Here is a 17,807-nt window from a genome sequence, read left to right on the forward strand (position 1 = left end):
TGTGTTTCTTCTCAACATTTACCTTAGCTTATGAGCTCATTTGTGTTATATTTTGACCAATGTCTATTTCCCCAGCAGACAATAAGCCTCTGTTTTTCTCATTATTATATTTTTCAACATCTACACAGTGCCTGGCACATAGTGGATGCTTAACAAGCATTTTTTGAAAGAAAAAAATGAATACATAGTTAGCATTGGGAACATGCACCTATCACAAAGAACTTTGGGCAGGTTGGTAGGGGGAGCAAATTTAAAGTTGGGCATACCATCTGTGTAACCAATTCTGGCTTCCTTCTGGGCAATTACATTCCAGAATGGAATGTGATTGTCTGGGAGAGCAGAGGCATTGAGTGTGTAGCCAGTAACGTGGTTCCCCCAACCCCCACCCTTCTCTCTCTACTAAAGTTTCTTGCCTTGTGGTGGGAAACCCAGAAAGAAAAATCCAGCCATCTGAGTCATTTGCAGATGACTTCTTTGTCTGCTTCTTACCTTTCCTGAGGTACAGCTGACTTATGAGGGTGGGGGGAGTAGAGGAAGGTGGGGAGTTGAAAAGATTCATTTACTTTCCTTACCAAATTAATTCACTCTAACAAAAATAGGGAAATCCCCAACCAGCTGTTCCAGTGACTAGCAAGAAAAATATTCTCTTGGAACACTCCAACAAAAGGCACATTTTGTGTGCTGGCTGTCTTAAAAAGAATGCTTTAGAGCCTTCCAACTATTTCCCACCCTGAATGCTTTATAAATATGAGTGGCAATAGTTAGAACGTGTTTTTTTTCTTAATTGAAATTCTGGTGCTTTGGTGATGGCATAGATCCCCGGAATCAGGAGAAACGTTGAGGGTGGTAGGGAACCAAGAGAAGACTAGCTCAGGGGCCAAAAAAACGGAGCCAAGATATGGTGGGGCTGCCACTTGTTGGTGTGTGACAAACTTTCTGCCCTATTCTTGGAATCCATGTTCCAGTTGTCAGGCCGGACAGAAGGAAAATGTTTGCATACAGAGAAAGAAGGTTGGGAAGTAGATATTTTTCACTTTGATGTATATTTAAGATGTTCCTTATGCATCTGAAATGGGGTTTTGCTTCAGGTGTTTTGAGACCTTTTACCCGTGGTGAAATGTTGTATTGTGAAACTGCGACACCATCATGATAGGGGCCGTGCTGTTTTGTCTTTGGGTCTTCATTGGCTACCACAATGCCTGGCTTAGAGTAGAGGCTCAATGAAAATTGGACAGAATGTCTTAAATAAGATGATTCATGGCAAACTTGCTTTGCAAAGTAGATTTTACAGCCCTGTGAAGTAAGCTCACTTCCTGTGTTTTTTATTTTGTCCTGAGGCTCATCCTTTTTATCTTCTGTGCCACAAGATACAAATATTTATAGTACTTAATTTTTAGTTGGTTAGAGTAAATTTATTATAAATAAATTCCATAAGCAAATAAATGAAATAATTGTTTTGCTGTCAATAAAATTTAAAGGAAAATGATTCAAAAGTGAAAAATATAGCTTACTAGTCATGGTTTTTCAATGCTTTGTCATAGGAAATTTTAAAATACTAGGAATTTATGTTGAAACAAGAATGGAAAAGGAAGTTTATGAAAGCACAATACTCAAATCTATTTACTTTCTTAGACTAATATATTAAGGTAAACACCATGCAAGAACTACCCTCTCTTAACTTTCCTCCTATTTCAGAATACTTCTCTATTAAAAGAACAAAATTACAATTTGAGTCCCTTCTTCTGAACTCTGCAATTTCCCTATCAGTTATGTTGATGTGGGGTGTCTTAGAGCAGAGGTTTCTGAGTACTCATAGGCAAGTTTCCAGTTGCTTCCTAACAATATTGCCTGGGACAAAATAGAGACAGACTTCTAAGCTGGGATGACTTTACTTGAGTTTAAAAATTTGCAAATTGTTACAACCTAAATAGGTCTAGATCATTGAACTTGGGTTTTCTTGGATTTCCTCTATTCTCAAAGCTTTGCTTATCATGTACATGCTATTTTGGTTCCATAAATATTCACTGAGCATTGACTGAAGTACTCATCTAGATTCTGGGAAAAGGGCAATGAATAACACACAAAACTCCTCTTCTCATGGAGTTTATATCCTGGTAGAGCTTATTATTTTCCCCATAGTAAAATGAAATAAAAACAGTATAAATCTCACAGCGCTGCTCTTAGGATTCAATGACGGGGTAGGGTAAGGAGATGGAAGACAAAAACTGAGAGACAAAATATCCACTGGCTTTTCAAGGATCTTGGCTGTGTATGGATGTAAGAAAAGGTTAAGGGAGACCCATTGTTAGGATGCAGACATGTAGGCATGGTTTTTAGCTGGAAGGGAGGAAGCACTAGAAACAAAAATTGCTGAAAACATGAGAGAGAAGAAAAGAATGAGGTCAAGAGTATAGGAGAGATTAACCTTGATCAGGGAACAGAATTGTGACTCCAGATGTCACAGGAAGAGTTCTGAGTGGAGAGACTGAAGGTGTTTTTATGTAACTAGGCCCTGGAGTTGTGTCATTTAAAGTTGTGAACGGTTTCCCATATTAAGAGGTAGGAACTTTGAAGGTTAATGTGTGATGTCCCTGAGGCATTTTCCTGGCTAGATTATATGGTATAAGGTTTTTATCATGGAAGTAATTTAAATATCCCTAGAAACAGTACACCAATGTTTCTCAGAGTTTGTTCCCAATACCACCTGCATCACGTTACTGTGGTACTTATTAAAACTACATGCTCCTAGGCCCCATACCAGGTGCTTCAAAATAGGATCTCTGGAAGCTGAACTTTGAAAGTTTCATTTATTATTTTGGTAAAATACACACAACAAAATTTCCCATTTTAAAGTATAAATTCAACAATAGTATATTCACAGTGTTGTGCATCCCTAAGCACAATCTGCTTTCAAAAACATTTTATCACTCCAAAAGGAAATCCTATACCCATTAAGCAGTCACTCCTCATTCTCTCCTACCCTCAGTCTGACAACTACCAATCTGCTTTCACTATCCATGGATTTGCTCATTCTGGATATTTTCTATAAATAGAATCATATAATGTGTGGCCTTATGTGTCTGGCTTCTTTCACTTATCATAATGTTTTCAAGATTCATTCATTTGTATCATAATCCAGTGCTTTCTTCCTTTTATGGCTGAATAATATTCCATAGTATGATATACCACATTTTCCTTATTCAGTAATTTGGCAATAGACATTTGGGTGTTTCTTTCTTTTGTCTATTGTGAATAGTGCTTCTATGAACATTTGTGTACAAGTTTCTGTTTTAACACTCGTTTTTCATGAGTATATACCTAGAATTGCTGGGTAACATGGTAATTCTATGTTTACCTTATTAAAGAAATGCCAAACTGTTATATACAGTGGTTGTACCACTTTACGTTTCCACCAGCAGCAATGTGGTTCCAATTTCTCCGTGTCCTCACCAACACTTATTATACTCCATGTTTAAAATTATAGCCATTCTGAGTGAGTGTGAAGTCGTATACGACTATAGTTTTAACCTGCATTTTCCTAATGACTAGTGACATTGAGCATCTTTCCATATACTTCTCGGCCATTTGTATATCTTTGGAGAAAGTTCTATCCAGGCCCTGTGCACATTTTTTAACTGCATTGTTTGACTTTTTGTTGTTGGGGTATAGGAGTTCTTTATATAATTTGCAAATATTTTCTCCCATTCTATGAATTGTCTTTTCACTCTGTTGATAGTATCCTTTGATGAACAAAAGTTTTTACTTTTGATGAAGTCTAATTTATCTGTTTTTTATTGCTTGCAGAAAGGCACCCAAGTTGATTATGATTTTTATGACCATGATTATAGCAGTAAAACAACTAATCTTGCACTGACAGTATTACCAAGATCCTATCTGTTGAGGATAGTATATTTCTGATAGCTAGATTTGCTTTAGGTGTATATATGTAAGAGTATCAAAAATTATGCCCATTTCATTTACCTGTGTCTTTTTCAATTAAAAGATACTTTTTATTAGCATAAGTATTTCACCTTTAATTTTGATTATAAATAAATTTCATGCCTTACTTAGAAGGGTTAAAGAAAAACAAAAAACAAAACTGCTAAGTAAAAATTGTTTAGCTATCATGACTTACCTGTCATAGTTTCATTGGTCTAAACATTTACTTTTATATAATCTGTTTGCATTTCACATTTATTTTGCTCATCAAAAATTTATTGAGCATCTACCACATGCTTGATAATATGCCAAGCACCAAAGATAGGAAGATAAAAAGACCTGATCTCTGTACTCATGGTTTTCACCATCTTGCAGGACACAAGAACATAGATGCTGAAAAGATTGTACTACACAGGACATTTCTATAGGAGAAGGAGACTAAAGTGCTGTGAGATCACAAAAGAAAGAATTGCAAACTGTATTCTTTTGGTGATGGGAACTTAAAAGAATTATTTTGGGCAAGGGAGTTCCATGAACTCATTTAATTTTTTTGAAATGTAATTCTGGCAGCAATATTAGGGTGGACTGAACTAGAATAGACCAAAATCAGACAGTGAAGTCAGTAAGAATGGGTACTTTGGCAATGAATTCGCACCATACTCTTGTTCAGCCCTTAGAATTGTTCTAAAATGTTTCAGATATTGCTGTGACGTAGGTTTCTTGAACTCTTATTAGGGAAAGTTTCAAACATACAAAAAATTCTTTCATGTACCATCAGCACAGCTTCAACAGTTATCAAAAACATGCCCAGTCTCATTTCATTGATTGTCCCCCATAGCCCCCTTCCCAGGTATTTTGAAGCAAATCTCAGACATTATATTATTTCATCTGTGAAGATTTTTATGTAACTCCAACAGATAAGAACTCTTAAAAATATATCTCAATAATATTATCCTACCTAAATAAAGTTAATAATACTTTATTAATGGTATGAGGTTTTTAAAACTTAAGGATTTATGTAAATATTCACATATAAAATTCTATATTATTTCTTATGGAGAATTTTTTCCTTAATACCTTTGGTAAGGGATGCAGGAGTGATTGAGTTTCTTAAAAACTAAAATCATTCTTCTTCAAATACATACAAAATATACAGTTCTCAGAGCCACATCAGTTATTAGCTCTTTTATTATATGTGTATAACAGGGAAGTTTCTACTTTGTTATACACTCATAGTTTGAAAACAATATGTATAAGTTGAGCTGTTGAGGAATTTTCCTTTGAGATTTTTTTTTAACTCAATAATAATTCCTCACGTTTGTGTCATGCCTTGAATTCTCCAAAGTGCTTTCATGTCTATTATCTAGTGAACTCTGAGAGTTCTGCTGTGCAAAGATGTCTATTATCTACTGTTTACAGTTTTTTTTTTTTTTATCAATTTTACTTTGTTGTGGCTTTTGGGCTTGGAATGAAATAATAAACAATATATGCAAAATCCTCTACTTGCGAGCCAAGAGAGACTTTGTAGTCAAGCCTGCATGAGGATGAAAGGAAATTAGTGTAACATCTCATCAGTTATAATTTACTTAATTTTCTGTAGTATGGGAATATTTGGCATTTATACACACACACACTACACACACGTGTATAAGGATTTTAAATCCATAATTACAACTCAGTATTTTCCATGGGCTCAAAACCCACCTATAAATTTCCCGAACCATTTGGAAAGGGTTGTATTAATAGTAAGATTAAGAAACATGGCAACACATGAGTTAGGAAGGGTTTGGGGCTGAAACATTCCAAGAGATCACTCATAATTGATGCTCCATCCTTTTTATCATTCTTTAATTTTTGTTAACGTGCCCAGACATGCACTAGACACAGTTATCTTCAAAACATTCTGTAGCAGAATAGCTTGGTGTCTGTTAACCGAAGACATGATACAAGTATCATATTTAATATCAATTTTTGCTGTTCACCCATAAAATACAGAACATTGAAGCACTCTTTTTAAACACAGCAAAAATCTGCCCCATGATTAGAAAGGAGTACAGAGGTTGACACTCCACTCTGTACTCCAGAGGTGTGCTCTGGAGTAGTACAAACGGGTTTACAAACTGCTAGAGTTAAGGAAGCTGCATGGTCTGTCTTCTGATTTAGTTTCCTCCAGTGGTGGACTGGAGTCTATTTTACCTTATCCAAAGAGCTGATTGTTAAATATGCAAGAATTTTGCAAACTAATATTTAAACTGTCAGTTGCTTGAAATCAGCCAGGGTGGGAGTATTTACACCACAAAAATGAGTCAACTGTCAATCTGGCTTCCCTCCTCATCCCCCAGAGCCATTTTACCAGCACGCCACTGCCTCCCGGGTAAGTTTAAGGATAAAATGAGTTAGTTTATGTAAAGCGCTTTTCATAGAGCTCCCCATAGACAAAGCATTCAGTAAATGCTAGCTACCATTATTGTTATTATTATTTGCCATTGAAAATAAATGCAGCCAACTCTCAACTGTTTATCAAATTGATAAATCATCTATGTCCTATGTTTGTTTGTTTTTGTCCCTATTTGACAATTTTACTAGCAGCATACAAGGGAATATGTTTCGGCATAGGAAAAAAAGCAGTGAAATCCTAATCAGCCCATAATAGTGCTTATTATTATAGCATCGTGATCTTGACAAAATATTTGCTGAGAGAGAAAGAATTAAAGTTGAAAAAAATGAAAATGGGATTATATCTAAATTTAAAATATTCACTCTATTTTTGTCTTCCTTGAAACAGCTCATCGAAATTCCATTATAAATAGAAAATGATAAAATAATAATTTTGAACAATTGTAGAAAAATATGACAAGTCTGGATTTCAGTGATAAATCATAGAATTCCTGACACACATTATCTTAGGCCAAAAAGGGAATTATTGGTTCTTGTAAATCTCAAAGGTAAAAATCAAAGGATAGGTCTGTGTTTGAACACACCTTGATGCAGGATCACATTAGGCCATGAGTGCTCGGTTTCTCTAGCTTCTATTAGATTATTGCTATTTCCAGTCTCCACGTGGCAGCCTCAGCAGCTCCAGACTCTGCCTTTAAAGTGGAATGCTCTTCCCAAAATCGTGTCTCTCAGGAAAGAGAAACTCTTTTTTTTTTTTTTTTAAATAGTTCCTGTAAAATTCCTGAAGTTTATTTTGATTGATCTGGCTTTGGCCACACATCTGATGCCTGTTTGGGAGAATATCTAATGGGGTAAAAGGTAATTTATTAAAAAAAAAAAAAAACTGTAAGAGTATATCTAACAGGGTAAAGGTAATTTATTCCCCCTCCCCATCAAAAAAAAAAAAAAACCTGTGGTGTTATTACACTAAGATAAAATGGATGTCATGCAACCAAAATACAATTGTCTACTCCAAATCATCTTCATTGTAATTGAATTCATGTTGATGGCAACTCATGTATACATGTAGAGCTAGCACACTGCTTTCTCTTGGAACACAGTTCTGATAATAACCTTCTCAGATCAAGTTTCAGCCCAGGGCACTTCTGAAGCCATTAAAGACCCTAGTCATAAAGAAGCAAAAATAGAGATAGTATCACTACAAGAACTAATTTGAGAAACCCGGGTAAAAGAGTGTTTTAAAAAGCAAATGCTAGCCAAAAAATAATTTATAACACCTCCTGCCAGGCAAAGTTCAAGTTTCAGCTAATAGGAGAATATTCCTGGTATGATCTCGGTGCCTTCCTTAACCAAGAATTAGAGCCCCATGGTACAATGACCTCAGAAATTTTGAAAGCAGTAGCACCAGGAAAAGTGAGAGGTCAAAACTCTGTGTGTTCTGTAATGGACACAAACCTGTTGGCATTTAGAAATTCCACAGTGTTTTGCTGTCAAATTTGTTTTAGAATTTCATTTCAGGAAAGTAAGTTCTAACTCTAATGTTATGGAGAAGTTTAAATATTTATACCAGAAAAACTAAAAAGCACAAAACACTCTACCCTAGAGTCTCAACCATTGACAAGTTACATAATTCTAACGAGTGTAAAGTATCAAGCTCTGTACATCTTGCTCTCTGCTGGGAAGGTGATGCTTCTGTTTCTCTTGGCTATAAGTTTGTTTGGCCTGAGCTGGATGTCAGCCTGATTCCTAACCCTCCTCATGGAGTCACAGGCTGTAATGCATGAGTCACAGAGGTTAAAATGCAGCCTTTTCTGGTTTATATTGTATGTGGATTCTGTAATAGTCTTGGAATAGTGTTCTATGATTCATATCCTAGTCTGGTATGCCTTAGCCAAATGCATCTCCTGGTCTGGTGATGTATATTGAGAGCCCTACGACGCTTATTGAGTATGGAGTGATTTAAGGAAACCGTTTTTCTATCCCCTGGGAACTTTCTTTCTTATAATATCCCACCCAAATGTGATTTGTTTAAAACATTGTGATGCTCACCTTTATCTTCACCATTAAATATGTCATACTAAATAATCTTGTGGCCATACCAAGGAAACACCAAATATAAGAAGAGCATTTATTTTACAAAAAAGAGGAGACACATCTGTAAGTATTTTGGAGGGTGAGCATATTTCCCGAAGATCTTGAGATTGGATGTTGGCACCCTGTGTGGCCCTGAAAAAAAAAAAAAAACTATCTTGGGTCTTTTGTAATTGAACTAGAAACTGTACCAACCCAGAGTTTATAAACAGTATCATATAACATTCATTTCGAAATATACAGAAATGTTAATGAGGTGATGGCTGTGAAATCAGCTTTTACTAAGAAATACAATGTGTGCCCGCATCAAGCAGTGGGAATAATTACTAATTTATTTTCTCCTATGAAAAAATGATACTCAAGCATTAGTGGGATCTTGGAAAGGGATTTGCGTTATTTGTGGAAGTATCACTAAGGCTAAACAACTGTGGCACCAAAGGACAGGCAGCATAATTTTCTAAAATATAGAAAAATTTAAAAGAGGCATTGCCAGAAAATGAATGAGAATGTTCATTCTCGCTAAGCTCTATGAGTAATGTAAACATATCTGGCATTTGTCCCCACTTTCTTCCTGGGACCTTTAAAATGAAAGTTTAGTAATTTATTCTTAATCGCCCACAAGCTGTTAGGTACCCTGTGGCTTGTAGCCATCAGAATTAATTGCAGGTGGCTTTGCGGGTCTGCAGCATGCAGTAAACATGATCGTGATGGATTCCTAACACAACCTGGCTGGCTTAGGGTAATTAGCTCTGGATCCCTTCTTCTTGTTCTGAAGTATGTTTAATTCTCCGTGGATTTCTGAAGCAATATTTTGTCTTTCTTGAAAGAAAATTGAAGAAAGTCTGTGAAATAGAAAAATAATTGGACTAAACTCTCAATGTTTTGGAAGGGGAAATGTGGGGGAAACGGGGAGATAAGTTAAAGGCTGAAGCACTTCTGTGAAACTGTTTCTCTAAAACAGAAAAAGAAGAGTGAATTTGGTGATGGTATATTTACCCTGGAATTTAAGAGGAATAACTCTTTCTGGTGTTCAGAAGTCCAGACTTACTGATGTACTGTAAAACCTTGCCCTTCTAAGTGTGGTCCTGGGATCAGCAACATCAGCATCACCTGGGAGCTAATTAGAAATGGAAAATCTTGGCCACTCCAGACCTGAATCAGAATCGGCATTTTAACCTGGACCAAGGCGATTGGCATTCTTATCAACATTTGAGAACAATTGATGTAATCCATGCTTAGAATATTTGATTTATTTAGAGAGCTTATCATTCTGTCTAGAAGGCATTTATATTCCAGTTATGATTGCCAGAAAGTCCCAGAAAGAAGCAGGTGCAATGCTGTTCCCTGGGAGACCATGCTGTGAAGGCAGCAGCCATGCCTCTCTGGTCTCTGGATTCCCAGCACCTAGCTCAGTGTATGAAATGTTAAGGTGGATGAATGGATAGGTGAATGGATGGATAGATGGATGGAGGGATGGATGGATGAATGAGTGGATGAAAAGCATGGTAAACCCCTGAAAAAACGAAAGATGAAGTGAATATTTTTAAAAAATCAATTACAAGCAGATTTTTTGTGTTATTCCATAGTATAGGCTAGCTTAATATCACAATCACAGTAGATTACATGGCAGGCTAACAAAGTCTTATTTTGAAAATTGGACAGTTCTAGGCCTCCAACAGCCTGTGAAGCGAGGTTTGGTTTGTGGAAGGGTGTTATTCCAGCAGAGAAGAATACCTTCCCTTCCCCGAACTCATCTGCTGCTGCATTAGTGCCCTCTATTGCTATGTTCCTTTTTTCTAGCTAGGCCCTATTTTTTTTTTTTGAGACAGAGTCTCGCTGTCGCCCAGGCTGGAGTGCAGTGGCGCACTCTCGGCTCACTGCAGGCTCCGCCCCCCAGGTTCACGCCATTCTCCTGCCTCAGCCTCCCGAGTAGCTGGGACTACAGGCGCCTGCCACCTCGCCCGGCTAATTTTTTGTATTTTTAGTAGAGACGGGGTTTCACCGTGTTAGCCAGGATGGTCTGGATCTCCTGACCTCGTGATCCGCCCGCCTTGGCCTCCCAAAGTGCTGGGATTACAGGCGTGAGCCACCGCGCCCGGCCAGCTGGAGTATAAAGCTTTTAAAGGCAGGACTCTGCCTGCAACATTGACTCCCCTGCCCCCAGCACATGTCCGCTGACCTAAAGCAATGGCTTTTTAATTTTTGCATATTTTTAAATAGTGCCTGTCCTTTGGTGCCACAGTTGTATAGCCTTAATGATACTTCTGCAAATAATGGGGATCCCTTTCTTTCTAAGATCCCGGTAATGCTGCTCATGCCACATTGGCTAATGCTGAGAACTTATGACAACATGAAGAAATTCACTCCAGGGAGTAACAATCTGTGTCCTCTTTTCTCATCCCTAAATCCACCATTTCTTTTGGAAATAGGAATGATGTCTTTTTATTTTTTTAATTTTTTGTTTAAACAATTACTGGTTCTGTTGTCCAGGCTGGAGTACTGGGGTGCAATCATGGCTCACTGCAGCCTTGGCCTCCCTGGGCTCCAGTGATTCTCCCACCTCAGCCTCCCAAATGTCTTTTATCATTGGCTCATTTTATTGCATTCAATGAATTGTTGGAAATTAGAGCCAGCCAAAAATTGTATAAATATTGGGCTGCGTCTGCTTCTCTGACACTAGATGAAGATGCCATTTGTGCCTGTGTGTCTGTGGGGTCCTCAGGAAGCTCTTCTCCTTGAGAGGCCTTGCCAGTGCCAGCCTCATCAGAGGGCAGCTTGGGAGGAGACCCCCCCCCATGCTTACAGCTTGAATGGATTCCTGAGATGATGTTTCATGGTGTAGAGGCAGAAGAAGGGTGGGATAGTGAGTGGAAGAAGCATTGGCCATGAAATCAGAAAACCTTGATTTGAACTGTAACTCTCCTACTCACTACTTGTGTGATCTTGGCAATTTTCATCATGTCTGTGAAATACATTGTACAGTGCATGACAGGGAGTCAGCATTCACCATTTGCTGGTTTCCCTTGCCTCTCTGAGCCTGTTTCTTCATTATGATGCATAAAAATATCACATACTTTAGCACTTGTCACATAAAACGTGCATAATGAATGCTTTTGATTCCCTCCCAGTTTGCTGGTCCCGGGTACCACCCACACTGTTTGGCACTCCCTGTTTCTCTGTGTTGGATCTTCTTAAAGTGTTCTATTGGATGACCTTCACTTGTCCCTTGATGCCATGGTCAGAAATCATGGTCTATCTGCCAAGTGGACTTTCTTCCATCCAGTAGTTTCTGTCCATCCGTGACTACCCACTAGATCCTCCATTTACCCAGCACATGTTTCAAGATCCAGGATCTCCCACTACTAAGTAAAAAAACTTGTGCTATTTGCCACTGGAAACTGACTTGAAAACACCAGAATCCAGAAGGTTTATTCTTGGGGCACTTCCTCTTCAAATTCCAGTACTTTTGGCATTTTTGACACAAATACAAATTTTATAAATTATTTCTTTAAAAATAAAGTATATAGGTTCATCGTAGAAGAAAAATTGACTTAAATATAGATAATAAAAAGGAAGAAAAAGTTCAGTTGTAATCCTATTATACACAGAGAACAATTATTTGTCACCTTGGTGGATAGCCTTTTAATTTTTATATATGACCCAGCACAGTGGCTCAGGCCTGTAATCTTAGCACTTCAGGAGACCAAGGTGGTCGGATTGCTTGAGCTCAGGAGTTCGAGACCAGCCTGAGCAACACAGTGAAAACCTGTCTTTACAAAAAATACAAAAAATTTATCCAGGCCTGATGGTTTGTGCCTGTAGTCCCAGCTACTTGGGGGGCTGAGGTGGAAGGATGGCTTGAGCCCAGGAGGTCAAGGCTGCAGTGAGCAGAGATCAGGCCACTGCACTCCAGCCTGGGTGACAAAATGAGACCTCTTTAGAAAAAAAAACTTTATATAAATGAATATATAATATATATAATTTTATACAAATATACAAATAAATGCATATAATATAAAATGCATTAACATCTATTATATAAGTATATGTTAAAATATTTTTAGTATATAGGTATGTATTTGATCCATTGGCCTCTAACTATTCCATGTTTTCAGAAACACACATACAGTCTTAATGTTCTTAGAGTTTTATGGCTTATATTTTTTCCACCTGATTATCCCCTGTGCTACTGAATATAAATTATTGTTTAAACAAATCAATGCCTAGAACATTGCCTAGCCTATAGTAGTGTACAATGAATAAATATTTTGAGAATAAATGAGAAAACATATCCTAATGTAATTTTTGTGTAAATTTTGAGCTTTCAATGTTGGATTTTCTTTTAAATGGGGTAAATCTGTTGATAAATTGTTATGAAAATTTCACATGGAAAAAAAAGCCTCATTTAAAGGGAGATTAAGATAGCTCTTTACTAACATCTGTTGGTGAACCTGTCTGTCATAACTTTTCATTTTAGAACCGCACAGTGATTTAGCGTTGAATCCTATTTGGACTAATTTAACCCTGCAAATCTGAAAACTATCTTTCCTTTAAAATTTGAGGGCTTTAAGTGCAATGTTTTTAGGGATTGGACAAACAGTTACAAGAGGGACGAGTGCCTTTGAATTCCCTGCCAGTAGGCACAAACCCTGATGCCCCTAGGGGCTGGCAATGATTTCACAGGTTAAGTGGCGCAGATGGGAACCCACTGCAGTCACTCTGCAAAACTGGAGTGCGATGCCTGACGGAGAGTCAGCGTTCATCCAGTGCTAGTTTCCAAAGGGCAGCCACTACTGAACTTTCATGTGGCAAGGTGGGGTCCAATGGCACCAGCTTGTTTTCTTTCTTCAGGAGAAGTAAAAAACTTGAAAAATTATGTGAAATTCTTGATTCTGAAATAATGGCAGCTCATTTAATTTAAAATATGAAACTATGCAAGCAAAACAAAATCCACCTGAGAACAATGAGCCTCTGGGTTAAGCTGAGGAACTGTTTAAATTGCCTAAAAGACCCCAGTTATTCAAATGCCAGGTGGAAGACTGCTTCAGAAGACTGGCTGGGTCTGCCTTCTTCAAGGGTGCGACACGTTGCTCTCATGAGCCAGATCTAGGTTCTCAGTGGCTCCTGCAGGAAGTCATAAGTGGATGCAAGAAGTCCCAAGCTGGCAGTCTGCCAGGCGATTCCAGTAGGTAATGTCAGTTCAAATAGAGGAGACTGCCAATACCTGTGACCTGGCACAGTGAATTGGCAAGCAAATCAGAAAGAGATCTCAATACATTGTGAATAAGTCCTGATTTCTAGAGAGATCTCCAAGGTTGAATTATTAAAACCCTCACATTTACCTCCTCTTGGAGCTCTATTGGAGTTAAAAGTCTCTACTGAATCTTAAAAAGGACGCTAATGTCAAAAAGAGACAAATCCCAGCCAAGTGATGGGAAATGTGATTTCAGGATAATAGCATCTGCACATTGGTCATTAAAATACATTATTTCCAATGAATGCCCTTAACTCTGCAGGATGGGAACATAGCTTTAATCAGACAGGTTCCCAGATCAGAGTACATCAAAACACAAGCAGCAGATTCTGTGCTGCCTGATCAACAGAGGAAAGAAATTCAGAACATTTTCTTTTACATTTAAAATGCTTTATGAGGGAAATGGGTAGTTAGTCATATTTATTATTGAACATTTATAAGAATACTTGCTTATTGTTTTATTTCCTTATTATTTATTTTGAGCTGAGTTTCTGGTTATTAAGAAAGGATCCTCTTTCTTAAAGGGTAGATACCTGATTGTGCAGCTAAAAGGAGCTACTTAAAGGGTAGATACCTGATTGTGCAGCTAAAAGGAGCTAAAAGGTGCATCAGAACTGAAACACCTGCCTAGAGGTAGGAAGGGGATCAGATTTTCTCTAGGGATACCTACTGTTCAGTTCTAAGAGACACAAGTTCCTGAAGGACTTCGTTTTTCTGGTGGCTTTTTCTAATGCTGCTTTGGTCCTGAAGGAGTTGCAGATAATAAATAGCTAAGAGAAGATGGTGGAGTTTACCGAGCGGATGAGGGGCAGGCTGTGAATTTAGTAGGAAAAGAGAAATGGGTCTGTGAAAATCTCTAGGAAGATGAGAACAAACTTGTACTTGAACATCAAAATAGCACCCTAATATCTTATTAGCAACAAGCATACCTGGTGCCTGGGTGTTGATTTCCAAGGCCATTATCCAATAAAAAGAACCAGGGATTCTTGGAGACACGAATGATTCTAGGGCTGGAGCAAAAAAATATACAAGATGAACCTAGGGCACCCTGTAGAGCCAGAAAATAAGCAAGTTCTAAAACAAAACAAAGGCCAAAACTTACAATGATGAGAGTATATTCAAAGGAACACAGGAGCCAACTGAAAGAGCTCCCAATGGCCAAAGCTGGAACAATTTGACAAATAAATAAATAAGCATTTGGATTATAACTCAAAATACAAAATAAATATCCATGAGTCCATGTTATAAATAAATGATTGAATAAATAAATAGTATAAAAGAGACAAATCTCCCAAGCAGAAAAATTCCATATTTTGTGGAGATACTCTGGCCTCAAGGTGATGGAATGTAACTCCCAATTCCTTAATTGAGGCTGTGTATAGTAACTTCCTTCCAAAGAGTATAGTCTGGGAAGAAACAAAAGAGTAACTTTACAGTGGGGAAACCTTACAAACAGTACCTCAACCGGATGCTCAAGATCACCAGCACAGTGACAAGTCATGTTGATGCTATGTTATCCTTGATATGATGTGATGAAAATGGCATCTGTGGAATCTGTGACTTTCTCCCCAGAATCCATGACTACAGTCTAGTCATGAGAAAAACATCAGACAAATCCCAATAAAGGGACATTCTACAAAATATCCGACTGGTACTCCCGAAATTGACTGTTCAGGTCATTGAAACCAAGGAAAGCCTGATAAACTGCCATGTCCATGAGGAGTCTAAGGACACATCCAATTTCCATTCGCATCCAAAATGGAATCCGAGACAGAAAGAGGACCTTAGGTGAGAACTAAAGAAATGGGAACAAAAGTATGGACTGTAGTTAGTGACACTGCATCAATTTTGGTTCTTTAGTGCTAATAAGTATACTAAAATAACGTAAGATGTTAATAATAGGAGAACCTGGGCACATGGTACATGGGAACTCTGTGCTATTTTCACAATTTTTCTGTAAATCTAAACTGTTCTGAGACATAAAGTTGGTTTTTAAAAGAGCCATCCTGGCCTGCACTAGGAAATACTTACTCCATGCATTGTGGACCCTTCCTCCAATACAAGATGTCTCAAGTAGCTTTCTTGGTTAAAAGGGCAGTGATGTAAAAACAGGCATCATTTTACCAAGGGCCACCAGATGGCTGTCATCTGGCAGAAGTCTACTTCCTAGGCTTTCTAGATGCATACATGACTATCACCGGGAGCATTCACCCTCCAAAGAAGAGTTCTACTAATTATGTCTGTCTAAATAATGTGATAAATTTAAGTTTCAAGTGATAGCAGTTAGTTCACATTGTAAATATACAACTCAGTTTGTCTGTACCAAATTTAAAACAAATTTGCCTACTGTGTCCCAGGAAATATTTCAGCCAGGTACCTTTGATTTTCACAATTGGGCTATGTAGAAATTGCTTTTGGAGCCAATTAATTGGAAGCACTTATAAGGTTGTAGCTTTAATTACATACCGATGTAGTCTGCTCCTGGTTAAAAAGGCACCCCATAGGTCAGGCTTGGTAGCTTACGCCTGTAATCCCGTCACTTTGGGAGGCTGAGTCGAGCAGATCACCTGAGATTGGGAGTTCGAGACCAGCCTGACCAACATGGAGAAAGTTTGTCTCTACTAAAAACACAAAATTAGCTGAGCGTGGTGGCATATGTCTGTAATCCCAGCTACTCGGGAGGCTGAGGCAGGAGAATCGCTTGAACTTGGGAGGCAGAGATTGCGGTGAGCAGAGATTGTGCCACTGCACTCCAGCCTGGGCAACAAGGGCAAAAACTCTGTCTCAAAAAAAAAAAAAAAAAGTTACCTGATAAGTAGTAGTGATACGTTAAAGAAAAAAATACTACTGTTGAAGTTGCTGTTAATTACATGTTGGGTACTGCTTACTTCCTATGTAAGGTCCAAATTCTTTGGATGATTTGTTCAAAAGTTGGAACAAGAGATATGCAGAGGCACTTTATAATCACCTTTTGCCTTCTGAGGTAGTCATTTGTACCTACCTCAGCTACTCATAAGCTCCTTCAAAACTAGGGCTAAGTATTGATGGCCTTTGTGTTTCCCATGCAACTGCCAAAGGGTCTTGCATCAATACATTTTGGTGAATTAGTTACACAACGTACACCTCTGCTGTTCCTAGGACTTAACTGGAGGCTTAGACTGGAATCACAGAATAGTCAGAATGTGCCATCTTGATTACTGCTTCCCTTCTACCCACAGACATCAATGGTAAAATCAGACACTTTTGTTCTCTCAGATTTCTGTATTTTAATGTACTATAAATTACGTATTTGAATGCACTGTATTCATTTTTCGTATCAATCACTGAATAATTAGAAGGTATTTCTTCTTAACAAGTGTCAAAACATTTCATAGCCCCAGTTTACTTTGTAGAATTTCACATTGTGAGTAGGTGAGAGCCTTAATCATCAGAGTCAAACCTTAAGTGCTAAAATCCGCTCTGTGGTGACATTTACTTAATTGCTTTACAAGACTGAGGCTCAGTCAAGTTTGTCTTCCTCAGCAACTCTTCCTTTTTATCTAGTTATGCATTTAGATGGAGTCCCTGGTGGTGGGGAGGGAGGGGACAGGGGTATTGGCATTAGACAAAGTTTCTGTTCCAAAGGAGATTTAGTCCGTTATTATGTCTAAACTTTCCAATTCGTAGTCCATTCTAGTTTTTAGATGGATTAATGGACATCCTATCTGCAATATAGTAATATTAGCCTTATCCATCATTGAAGAGTGAGCTCACCACCTAGTTCTTTCCTGAGCTGCCCCTGTCTCCTTCTCTACCCCTTCCACCATACTCCATAGCTTCAACCAAAACTTCTATTCAAGTAGCTTCCAAATCCAGATCTAAATCTCTGACCTTTATTCTAAACCCAAGATGCCTGCTTTTCCAGACTCACAAATTTTACTTTTTGAGGAACCATATTGTTTTTTCCTGACACTTATCACGATGCTTTGCAGGCTATAAGAAAGTAATAAACCGGGCATGGTGGTATGTGCCTATAATCCCAGCTATTCTGAGGCTGAGCGGGGAGGATTGCTTGAGCCCTAGAATGTGAGTTTAGCCTGGGCAACATAGTGAGACCCTGTCTGAAAAGAGGAAAAGAAGAAGGAAG

General features: G+C 38.1%; 1 long non-coding RNA gene across 2 annotated transcripts; it reads right to left on the bottom strand.

Annotated features, from left to right (window-relative positions):
• Window positions 1–5,724: 5,724 nt before the first annotated feature.
• On the bottom strand, window positions 5,725–15,517 carry LOC129526656 (uncharacterized). 2 transcript variants are annotated; one of them, XR_010130861.1, is made up of 5 exons: window positions 15,141–15,517; window positions 14,784–14,845; window positions 14,611–14,691; window positions 8,386–8,562; window positions 5,725–7,499 (listed from the first exon to the last, which is right to left on the bottom strand). It is a non-coding gene; the product is annotated as an uncharacterized lncRNA (long non-coding RNA). The 2 variants fall into 2 exon arrangements; XR_008671370.2 differs by lacking the exon at window positions 15,141–15,517 and having other exon boundaries at window positions 14,784–15,118.
• Between the last annotated feature and the right edge of the window lie 2,290 nt (window positions 15,518–17,807).

Source organism: Gorilla gorilla, chromosome 15 (assembly GCF_029281585.2).
Source record: "Gorilla gorilla gorilla isolate KB3781 chromosome 15, NHGRI_mGorGor1-v2.1_pri, whole genome shotgun sequence".
NCBI lineage: Eukaryota > Metazoa > Chordata > Mammalia > Primates > Hominidae > Gorilla > Gorilla gorilla.